A 12179-nucleotide genomic window follows, 5' to 3' on the forward strand; every position below is an offset into this window, starting at 1 on the left:
AAAGAAACTCGTTATTTGATAATTACATGCATTTTACGATACAACAAGATAATATTAATGATATTTAATATATTTATATGAACGTTAAAACGTGTCAGTGTACAAGTTGATAAATAAACGATTCTACTTTACCATTGCATGCAAATATTTCACAATCTACTTTGAGTAATTCACGACTTGTTCCTTTCGAAAGAAATGGATTGATGGACGAATCAAGGCCGGGTTAAGATTGACGAAGCGCCATGAATATAATCCCACGACTTCAGCCTCCGGTGGAAACCGACCTGGGTCAACGGGCTTCAATAGTATCTCGGCCTTGCAGTCGAATCTTTATCATCCTTTCTGTTCTCGCGCGTGTAACGGATTCGAGAGAGGCCCGGTACTCAGGTATCGTAATATCCCCTTGCTGATTTAATCTTTACCTTTTCATTCCCTCTTTTATCTTTATCGAGCGAAATATATCGTTACGTTTAATCTGATCGCTATTAATTACGATATATGCAATCGTGAAACAGGTTCTTCTAACGTTTCATCTTAAAAGTATTCGTAATTTAAAGGAAGTTTATAAGAATAGAAAAGACTTAGAGAAGACAACAAAAACGAAGAAAAAAAGACAACGCAACAACCGTAAACACTGCTCCACGCTAAACTAAGAAGCTGCAAGAACTATCCTCATTTCCTGTCAGCTGACCGTCAACGAACGAGTTCCCGATCCGGTGCAAACCACGAAAACGACAATTCGAGCCGGTTCGTCAAACAGAGAGCCGCTACAAGGCAGCCGGTCGTCGAAAAGGGAAGCGCATCCACCGTTTCCCACGTAACGATTTAACAACATCCCAATTACTATCCCCGGGGCGGGGTGAGCGTTCCGCAAACAGGGCAAAGTCACAGCTACGAGCAAAAAGACAGCCTGGTAGCCAGAGGGCCGCGATCATGGTCTACGCCACTGGTACGCCACCGTTGCTTCGAGAGATACACTTTTTGTGGGTTTCTAGGCCGCTAAGGAGCGAATGAATGAACACGGCTCTTCGTAATCCATTCATGCTTCAAGAGGGTACACCCTTTCTCCTTCTCCTTCTTCAAGGAGATCGTTGGAACGAGAGAGCGAGAGATAGTCAGAGACCCTTCATCTCCTCGGGATCCTTCCTTGTAACTCGCGCTGTTATATTTTGTTTGTCTGCTTCCGAAGAACCCTCCGGACCTCCTTCCTTCGTCTCTTTCGTCCTCCTCCTCCGTCTCATCCTCCTTCTTCTCCTCCACCTTCTCTTTCCCTTTTCTCCCTCGTGTTAGACCTCACTTAGACCCCAGGATCTGGGTCAGATTACATGTATACAACTTGTTGAGGCATCAACCGTGGCCGAGGGAACCTCGTCGTCGAACGAGCAATTCGCAAATCGAATTACGACCCGTCGCCACCCCTTCGACGTCTTACTTCGATCATTCCTTCCGTCACGATTAAGCGACATTCCAGCGATCCCTGCGCGTTGTTTCGCGCGCCGCTGACATCGAGGCATCGTAATCAGACGCTGGAATCGAGTCGATCGATTCGCCTCATCGTCATAATCGAGTTTCTGTTCTTAGTTTCTCAGGCTTTGAGAGGGGGGGGTAGTTTTGAGAGAGAGAGAGAGAAAGAGAGAAAAAAAAAGAGTTTGGACGATAGAAGTGGTTTCTTCTCGCTGATTTGAAGTGAAAGAGAGTTATTCATGGATTTCTTTTTTTTTTTCAAGATACTTCGTTTGTGTTGAGCTCTGTTTGGTGAATTGACGAGTTGTTAATGGTTCATTGATTCTAGAGTTCGGAAAGATCAGTCTTATCGATGATTCGTAGTGTGAACCGAGCAGATCGAAGCGTTTAGTTCAAGCATCACGACAGATGTTTTCTTTTCTTATCTAGCGAAAGTGAAACGAAACTTATAAATGTCTACTCATCTGGAAGATTCACAACGATGAATCGTATTGTCCGAAAAACTAAGTTTCGAGGCTTCGTCGTTTGACAGTGCAATTATTTTTCTTTCGAAAGATTCTTGATAATTTATACCATGTTTAATCGGACAATAATTTTGTGTTTTATAATAAAAATAATGGCCGTAATTGCTGAAAACGTAAGGTCTTAAAAAATTGGTACTATTTATACCATGTGCGAATGTTTGTCTTGGAACATTTACCTTCTTATTTCTGTGCATAAATTTTCTCCAGCTTTCTGGTTTCGAGCGTTTTAACGAATAACAGTATATCAATGGACGCGACTCGTTTATCAAATCAGTTAATTTGGAATATTCCTGAGGGGGCCGCGTTTCGAACGTTCGTCGTTATCTTATAATAAAACATCTCGCATTGCGGTGAAATATTTCCCGGTCGGCGGTGATTAATTTAGTGCGAATAAAAAAAATGACAAAGGTTTATTTTAGCCACCGCAGCGACGTGCTTTATCGGTGCGTTGATCGAGCCGGGTTACCAGCCAAGTTCTGGTGCAACCTGGAGAACGGCATTCCATCGATTTCGTTGCAGCTGCTTGATCGTGAGTGTTCCCTAAAGTGTATAACCAACGATAGATGGATTTGTCAAAAAATTGTTCTCCAAACTTGTTACCTTACTGTTACTTTGTATTACGTAATTTTGCATTATTTCAAACAATTTAGCTATATGAAGTTTATATTATTTTCATGTTGAGGAGATATTCTTATAGCAGTGAAACTAAAATTAAAGTTAACTATTTGAAGTAATCTAGCTGTAGTTTGGAAGGAAACGTAATTTCAAATCAGCTGGCATAGCGTTATGTAAAAACAAACGAAACAGATTATTACATAATAGAACAGGACTAAACGCTACTTCAAAGAATAAATAAAGCTCGATCTTCAGCAAATATTATACAAGATAAAAGTGAATTTTTCCATATTTTTTTTACAGAAAAAAGAATTACGATATTTGGTTCCAAAACGCGTGACACAGTCCTCTCTTCGTTATAAGAAAATTAATTCTCAAAAACATCTCACAATCAAGATTAAATTATACAGCTGCCAGCTGGAGCCTAAGTAATTCTACATCTTAGAGATAATATTCGTAACAGAGTTTCTTAGAAACGATGACTGGTGCTTTACAACCAACAAGAACTTGACACAGCTTATGCAACATCTCGTTTAATGTCGAGAGTCACAATTCGATTATTCTCTAAACTTAAACAAGGCCGATCTATGTAAATGGAAAATTTCAGATACCAGACGCGATCACGGAGAAATGTTATTAGATTTTAATGATCGCGTAAGTGCGGCACACTTTAAAAGACGGAAACGTATGTTGCACGGTTCCCAGACGCGGCCAATTAATTCGGCAAACCGGGCAATTAGTGAAATTATTAATAAAAATCGTAATGAAGCTAAATCAACGGTGATAGAAGCCTTCCTGTGCGGTCGTCGGTGGGCCATTGTACGACCATGATGCACCGTTTAATAATCGGCAACGTCTTTCGAATTGTATGTCAATTGGCGACAATAATAAAATTCGACGATGGCGTCGAGACGTCGTTTGCCACGGTATGTGCGTTCGTCTGCGCGAAAGTCGATTAGTTTGTCTCTTAATTAAAGACCTCGCGCGACTCTCAGCTCGTCATACTGCGTAAAGTGGATTTGGATAGTCGAGGGAATTTTCAATAACCACCGAAACATATCGTGATTCGTTTCGTAGATTTATTATGCCTAGCATGACAGACAATAATTAGATTGCAACGATGAAAAATTGTGCAAGGCGTAAAGATACGCGTGAATTCACATAATACGCAAACATGCAAAATATGCAAAGTAGGTACAGTGCTCGTTGTAACATTTAGTAGATGAAACAAATCTCTACCTAGACACCGCTTCTTCAATCGTATTCATAAGGATATAAATTTGCATAAACATCCACGCTCTTATGGTAACAGATTTATTGCGTACGAAGTTCCATCGCGGCATCGTACTACTCTTCCTGTTCTGTATCTGACGAAACCCTATGCAGCTGGTTGAAACGAGAACGATCTTCTCCTACGTAGCGAGGAGATCCGTGAAAAATGGCAAGATCGGCAAAGCCCAGGAGCGAGGTGGAAAAGGCAGGAAAAGTCCTGTCGGTGGATCCGTTCTAGGGACGACGATAATTCCGGTCGACGACGTCGGGACGAGAGTAATTGGCGGAAGGAAGGACCGGATGCAGCGCAGAGGGAAGAACGGATGGAACGAAGGAGGACACGGAATGTAAAATGGCAAGAGTATTGGCTGCACGGAACGAACGAGACCACGCACAACTAAGATTATATTCTCATTAACTCGATCTCGGCGGGGAAATCATCGGGACGAATGGAAATTGCTCGCGGGATTGAATATTCGACGGTCTTCTTTCGGATCGAGCTCGAACAAGCAGAAGGATCTTGGATATTCCGCTCGGATGTCGATCCTCTCAATTTCCTCGAATAAGACGGATGAGACTGTTTTTTCTCCTCGGCAACTGGTTATGAAAGCTGGCAATCATTTTTTACTCGACGTTCGAGAATAATATTTTGTTGCACAGAGTTCATCAGAACGCCGTTGGGTAATTATGAAAATAATGTTGCAAACGAAGAAATTTTAATTAACTCGTTAGGGACCAAGCAGTGAGATCATTTCGAAAGATTGTATAAACGTATTTACCAAATAAAATGAGGGGGATAAGTCGTTTTGCAAAAACACAACAAATGTATTAAAATAACAGACACATCGCAAGAGGGCCGTCACACATCCGATACACAAAAAGGAATATACAAACTATGATCTAGCAAGAAATATTTTATCGCGATGCTATAGGATACTTCAATTTCTTCAAGATTCATACAGTTGTAGCGTCCGGATGGAAGGAGAAAGAAAAAGGTGAAGATGAAACGTTGGGTTAAAGCAACGTTGGTTCTTGATGAGTTAAACAAATCGTCTCGGTTATAATTGCGTAATTATGTTTCGTCGATGTAAAATTTTCGAGATGACGATTCTCCAGGATATGAAAGTATTTTTATGAGTATAAAATGGATCGTTACAGCTAATTTAATCTTCTTGTACCAAAGTAATATAGCAGAAGAAAGGTAGAATTGTTTAAACTTGGAACATTGAGTTCCAAGTAGGATTTGTTAAGTGGTAGGTTTTTTTTTTGTTTCAAGGCATCGAATATAGGTGCACAAAGGAGTCCGTAACTCGGAGAGACGCCTTCTTACCGGGAAGTCATCGAGTTCGTTTTCCACTTCGATGCCACGGTTCTCGAGATTGATGGAACGGGGCTCGGTGACAGGAAAATTGAAATCCCCCGCCTTCTTCTTCGCCTTAAAAGAATATTGTATATAAAAACGACGTCTGAGTTGCAGAAATTCTCCCGAGCGGTCGGATCTGGTTAAAATAAATTACACTGAAAAGAAGCAACTCGGAAGCGAACAAATTGTTAAGGATGCAATTCGCCGAAGCCTTGCACGTTACATATAATTGAGTACTAACGAAGATACGGTTTCTCTATATTTGTAATTTATTTCTGGAAATTTGGAACACAGTTGCAGAATTTACATTTATTTCAAAAGATTTACGTACGAATTTAAATTAACGCAGTGGTCACTCCAGAGACTGTAATTCTGTCAGATATAAATTATTTATAATAAATACATAATGAAATCGTTAAGTCGTTTTGTTTGGAACATCAAGTAAAATTCGCAGCTTCTTAACGAAACTCGAAAACCCGGCGTACTATACGAAGAAACTGAAAAAGTCTACAACTTTTCCACCCTTTGTGAAAGAAACTACAACTTTCCTCCTTTTTGTCAATTTCCTTCTCCACATTCAACAGCTATCTTCCGTTCAAGTTGTTTTTCCGGTGAACGTGTCCGTTCGATGTAACGCGGCTACGAGCCATCAAGGTCCCCAATAAAAGAGGGGCAATCGCGAAGAAAACGGAGCTTTGGAGTACGCGACAAAGGAGCTCCCTGTGAAATTCACGATTCCCTCGCGACTCTGCATAATCGAATGATTCTTCCGACGACGTAGCAACATGTGCGCTACGTCGTGTGACGTCACGGCCGAGATAAACGTTGGAAAGCGGATGGATGCAGGAGAACCGAATTTCTGGCCAAGGAACGAAAGAGGAAGACAAGACAGTTGGTATTAGGTTGTCCGAAAAGTGTCTTTCTTTCGCAAACGTGATTTTTACAACAGTGCACCTTCGTACAAACGTGAAACCAAGTCCGCGAAATGTCGCGGTGTTTATCTCAACAGAACGAAATGGATCGTACGTAATTTGACAAAATAATATAAAACAAAAAACATTGTGCGTCTATTATTTCCTCATAAAACGAACGAAACTTTTCGGACAACGTAATACATTTACGATTAGCCAAAAATAAATCTTCTACCTATTGTCTCACCGAAAGAAGGAAGAAATTTTATTAACGAATTTTTCGCGTTTCTACTTGATTCTTTTTAATATCCAAGCAAAAGCAGTATCTGTTTAAGCATCCCATCATTTGATCGACGTTCGTACTAAGAACGCAAGGAAATTTTTGAACGATTCGATACAACCGTTTCAAAGATATCGTTACAACTTCTGCTTGAAATTAGAATCTGTCCCTGAGCGTATATACGCGTTTGACTGTGGAATCGGCGAGATTTCGTGCGACCGAGGAAAAAGGAAGCGTAGAAGAAGCGAGAGAACGTGGAAGATGAACGAGACGAAGACCGGGAAGAAAGAAACGGGCAAACTGTAGACGACGAACAACAGACACAGAGTGGAAAGGGATAGAACGACAAAGGAAGGAAACGTGAAAGCGCGATAGAGACGATAGTAACGTAGAAGATGAGAGAGGAAGCGAGAAGACGCTATGAAATTGGCAGTCTAATAAAAGAAGCCAGGGAGGAATCGACTGCAGTGGATCGATCCGAGACTGCATTTTCATCGTGATAACGATCGCTCATCAAGGATATACCTACTACTTCTTTTATCTCCTCTATTCTACTCCCTCCACCAGTTCTCCGATCCTTTAAAGCGATGATCATTTTAAGGTATCGCGGCATGGTCCATCTTTTCTTTTCTTCTTCGTCCACGTCCACTTCTTCTGCTTCTTCTACTAGCTCTTCTTGTTCCTTGTTTTTCCTAGCGGTGTTTTCTTCTCTTTTTTTTTTTCTTTTTCTTTTTCTTCGTTCGAAATACTTCGTACTTTTATTCTCACCCAGAACGGGGCTCGTTTTTAATGATAGACTTTTTGGTCGACTGCCGCGGTGGCCCGTCTGTTACCGGGCCGGCCATTGTATCGGACCGATAATTAAACGTTGCCAAACGCGAACGCGCGCGAACGTTCATTTTGTACGCGATTACGCTAAACGCGATAGTTACTCTCCTCGCCGATCTCTGTCTCCTTTGCTGGATGATGAACGAGAGGAAAGACTGGGTTAGTGAATCTGTGTTTGAAGAATTGCGCGATGAATAATCGTTTAAGACGATACCCGGTCCTGAACGTTTAATAAATAACATTCAACACACTAACTTGCTAATAGGTGTATAAATCACAGACACTAAACTGACCAACTCCATCGAAGTTAATGGGGTGGTTTAAAAAAAAAAAAGTGGAATTGATCGGTTCTACTACCCAATGGCTCGTATTATACCAACGACTGTAAGTACACTAATAGTTGCAACCTATGAAGACTATAAGCTCACACGTGTCATTCGAAACAGCTACTCGCATTATACCGATTATTATTAATGCCACAATCTGTATTACACATCTTAAACGAGTCACATTCCACGGGGCAATAAATCTCGCAATTACAATCCGATGTAAACGAGTCGCGATGGTTACGAACACAGTATCGGACATGTTGCCGAGCAAAAGGTTGTTCACATCGAACGAGGCACAGTTAAAAACGGACGTTTCAACGAATCGGCGGAATTAATCGGTCTGTCGAGGCTAATCGAATGCTGGTTCGAGCGAGAGATGCCACTTAAAGGACGGAATATGCTCGATATCTTAATTTCGGACGGTGTCGTCGCGTGGAGCGTTTCAGTCAGGCGAAATGCACCCTGGAACCGGTTAACGCGACACGCTGCAAACGGATCTTTAATTTTGTATCGAGGTAATGAACGTCGGCCCGCGGAACTCGCCGTTTTCTCGATCGTCTGCGGAACCGTGAACGCAATCTCGCCGGGTTTTATTGGAGCTTCGGGCGATTCTAATGGCCCGTAAAGGAAAAGAGTTCGATACGAGGCGCGGATCTAGAGAGAGAGAAGTTTCGAGAGAGCCGAAGCCATGGCCGGAATCTACGGAGCTACTTTATTCGATCGACAGAATCACGATCGTTGCGGTCGAATTAAAACCGATCGAGGAAACGTCGTTAGTTTCTAATAACGAGACAGATAAAATCCGGACCTCTCTTTTTATTTAGGGATGCGTTCGGTGAAACGTGACTTGGATTATTCGTGGAAAGTGAACGTTCCAAGATTACGTAGTTCGTCTTAATTCTTCGAATAAATCTTGACCATTTTGGATTCGTTCGCGATTGGAATTTAAATTGTAGATCTGCGTGGCTTAGAACTTTAGAAGATTATTCTATCGAATGGAAAATATAAAGATACGAAGGTAAAAAATATGGAATTGTAAAGTTTAAGAGTAATCGAAAGGTACACGAGGCATTTAAAATTCTGAGAGTGGATTTACAGTGCGATTGAAAGATCTTTGAGAAGACTATTCAGCACGTACTAAATTGCTTCGATGCAACAGTTTAACATGATAAATGAAGCATTCTTTCTATCGTTACGATGTTCTTAGGTTTCTTGGAAATATTCGTGACCCGTGATACGGAGAGAGCTACATCGGATCCAAGAAAGCAAAATGATGGAAGGAAACCATACTGATAAAAGTGTCAGCGTTTCAATCGCGAGATATCGCTCGAATTTTTTAATTGGACCGTTATCTTGGTTAACAGTGCCCTTTGTTATTCTTCGATTCTTTGGCAAGTCATGCTATATAACCGCTTTCGTTGTCTGTCATTGATACTTAACTCGCTCTCGTAATTTCCTGTATGAATTAAAATATTCTTGTCTAATCAATCTAATAGATTACGACTTCGATTCATAAAATAGATTTAATGCCAGAAGATGTTTGTACAACAAAGTTTCATTATCATTTATCATTATTATCAAATCTCTGCTACGTAATCCTGTTCACATTTTCTCTCTAATCGTTGAACAAGCAAGTATCATCAATTTTTACGATCAGCAACATGCTCCGGGTTATCTACAACGTTGCTCGTACTCCAAAACATTGGTCGGATCAAAACGGATGGGTTCGATAATTTCCAAGGAATCGAAGAAATCGAAGGAATCGAGGAAATCCATATGGTTGCTCGAAACGATCGTTGAACACACGACGAGCAGAACATCTTCGATTTTTCTTTTTTCTCCATTCACATGGCAATCGACGTACCAATTTTCTATCTCGATGTTGCTCGTGTATTCCTTCTATCTCTTCTACTCTTCTAATCGTATTCTCGATGAGCGAAGAGAAGAGAAAAAAAAAAGCGAAGAAAGGGGGAGGCGTCGCGATCTCATCAGCGAGCAACAAAGTCCTCTTTGTCTTGCAAGTCCTCGATTGTATTTGGCCACCGCGCTGTTCGCACGTTACTCAGCCGCGTCTCGATCGAGTAAACACGCTAATCGATTTCAAGGATGAGGCAAAAGGAATGGACACGGCGGGCAGATAGGACGACGAAGAAACGTAAATCGAGGGAGAAAAGGACGAATCCTGGCAAGAAAGGGAATATTTATTTCGATCTTCTTCTAGAGATTTTATCACTTTATAGCTCCATGTTGAATTCGACGATTGCAATTTACGCTTACGGTTGCGTCAACGCACGAAAAATTAGCTCTGGCAATTTCCAGCTTGTGGCGCTATAGAATTTCGCTAATTATGTAGTTAAATTGCTGAGCAAAGGAAACCAAAAAGAAATTTTCTTCTTGAATTATGAGAACAATCATTGGATTTGAAAATATGAAAAATTCCATAATCCCCAAATACGGTCTTTATAGAAGAAGATAGTTTCATGCTTCATCGAATAGCAGGGAAGAATAATGAACACTTTTATGCTCGTTGTACGTCCTCTCTGTAGTCAAATTACGGAAATAAAAAAGTCGTCGAGAACCAGAATTCGCTTAATCATTGTATTCGCGTAATTACTACGTCATAAGCGAATGTTCCCCCGCGTCATTATTTTCCCTTTAAAGTCCCTCCTTTTCGTTCGTCCTCGTGTCCGGTTACTTCATCGAACCGCTGTCATTACTTCTTTACTCGCTCGTGGTTATGGACCGACGAAAGTACTTACTCAAATACCTACTTAACTTGATCGCTCGTCTTCGAACATTGTTCTACTCGCTCTCAGTCCATCGTCAAACCTATTCTTCGAACTATACAATGAATCCCTTCGCATGACGTCTTCATTCTCGAAAAGTAAACTTTAATAGCTACAAGCTCGATAGAAATTAGAATAGAAAAGCTTGGACCATTCGATCAAACGCATTGACAATCTATATCTTATCCTTTGATTATTTCTAATTCTTATAACATCATTAAAGAATTCTATTAGATGAAATAGAAAAAAAAATTAAAGAGACGCGATTAACTTGATAAAGAGCACAATTACGGGAAGAAAAGCTGGGAAAAACAAATTACTAGCGAAAGAAGAAGAGATAGCAGGAGAAGGAGAAGCAAGGAGAACAGAGGTCGATCCTCCTGGCAGGATTCGCGGCGAAATCGGCGGTTAGAAACGGCCATGAACCATTTTCGCCCTACGAAGGAGCAGCGCACACAGCACAGACAAAATAAAAATGCGAGGAGGAACAGCGACCAGGCGCTCAAAGCGAGGGAAAGGGGATACTAGAGAGGACACGGGAGAGAAGAGAAAAGGAGAGACGAAGAGAAGAGAAGCCGGCCAACTTCTCTCACCCGGTTTGGGCTGGCTTGGCCTTCCAAGGGGCCAGCCTAGACTCACGATTCTCATCTCTTGTGCTGGTCCACCGCGAGACGAAATTCGTACGTTGCTTCTTCTTCTTCGTCTTCTTCTTCTTCTTCTCTTCCTCTTCGTCTTCTTCTCGACATCCCTTTCAGTATCTTCTTCCTTCCACGTAAAAGGACGACAACTAACGCGTTCTCTCTGTCTTGTTCCTCGGGCCAGTCGCGATTTATTAGTCCAGCTAATTAATAGGCTAACTGGACGCGGGTATACGAGTATGCGTGCACGTCGCGTCGGTGCGAGTTTCGTGGAAATCGAGGCAACGATTCGCGATTTATTGCCGCGCGAAAGATTCATGGTTTCGGGCCGGGCGAGCTTTCCTTCGCAGCGATCTCCAAAAGCCTTTTTTCACCGAGAGGAATAGAAGGTCTAACGGCATCGACGCGATCGTAGCACTGGAATTCCTTTAATTCGGATGTTCCCGCGATGAGGGATCGATCCTTCGCAGCCAAATTCCTTTCAGCTCGGCCGCCGCGCTGCCACTGTAATTCGACGTTTCGATAGCACCGCCTCGAGACCGAACCATCACGATCACGCTTTGGTAAAAACTATGCCGCTGCTGGAATTCACGCGGCTACGATTCTCTGTTTGCTCTGGGTGCCACAGATTGGTACATAATGAAACAAATAGCGCGTGTTCTTCTTTAGACATTTTTTTAGCAGCAAAGGTCGAATAAGTAAATTTTATATTATTTTTTATTATAGTATCATTAAATATCAAGGAAATATTATTAAACAGTAATATCGGGGAAAATCTCTGATCGGTTGTCTACCATAGAAAATTATACTTCTATCCTCGTTTTCTCTGATTTCTGTAACATCCAAGAATTTATATACGTCTTTCGCGATACTACACGAACAATTGCATCGTCTTAATATATCTTCAATTCTAAGAAACGTCAAATGTCCGGATTTTCTTGCTTTTAAATATTTGTACCGATCAAAGATTTATTTGCAACATTTAAATTACGTGATAAATAGCATTCATGAACTTCCGACCTCGAGATTATTACGAATTAAGCATATTCTATGTGATATATGGATTCCCAATAAACAGCGCATTATTCAACTTCATCAAGCAATAGTATGAAAACTTAGAAACCTGTTTAAAATCCAAAATTTAAAATTTCCCATTCTCCAAAGATTAC

Source organism: Bombus fervidus, chromosome 16 (assembly GCF_041682495.2).
Source record: "Bombus fervidus isolate BK054 chromosome 16, iyBomFerv1, whole genome shotgun sequence".
Taxonomy (NCBI): domain Eukaryota; kingdom Metazoa; phylum Arthropoda; class Insecta; order Hymenoptera; family Apidae; genus Bombus; species Bombus fervidus.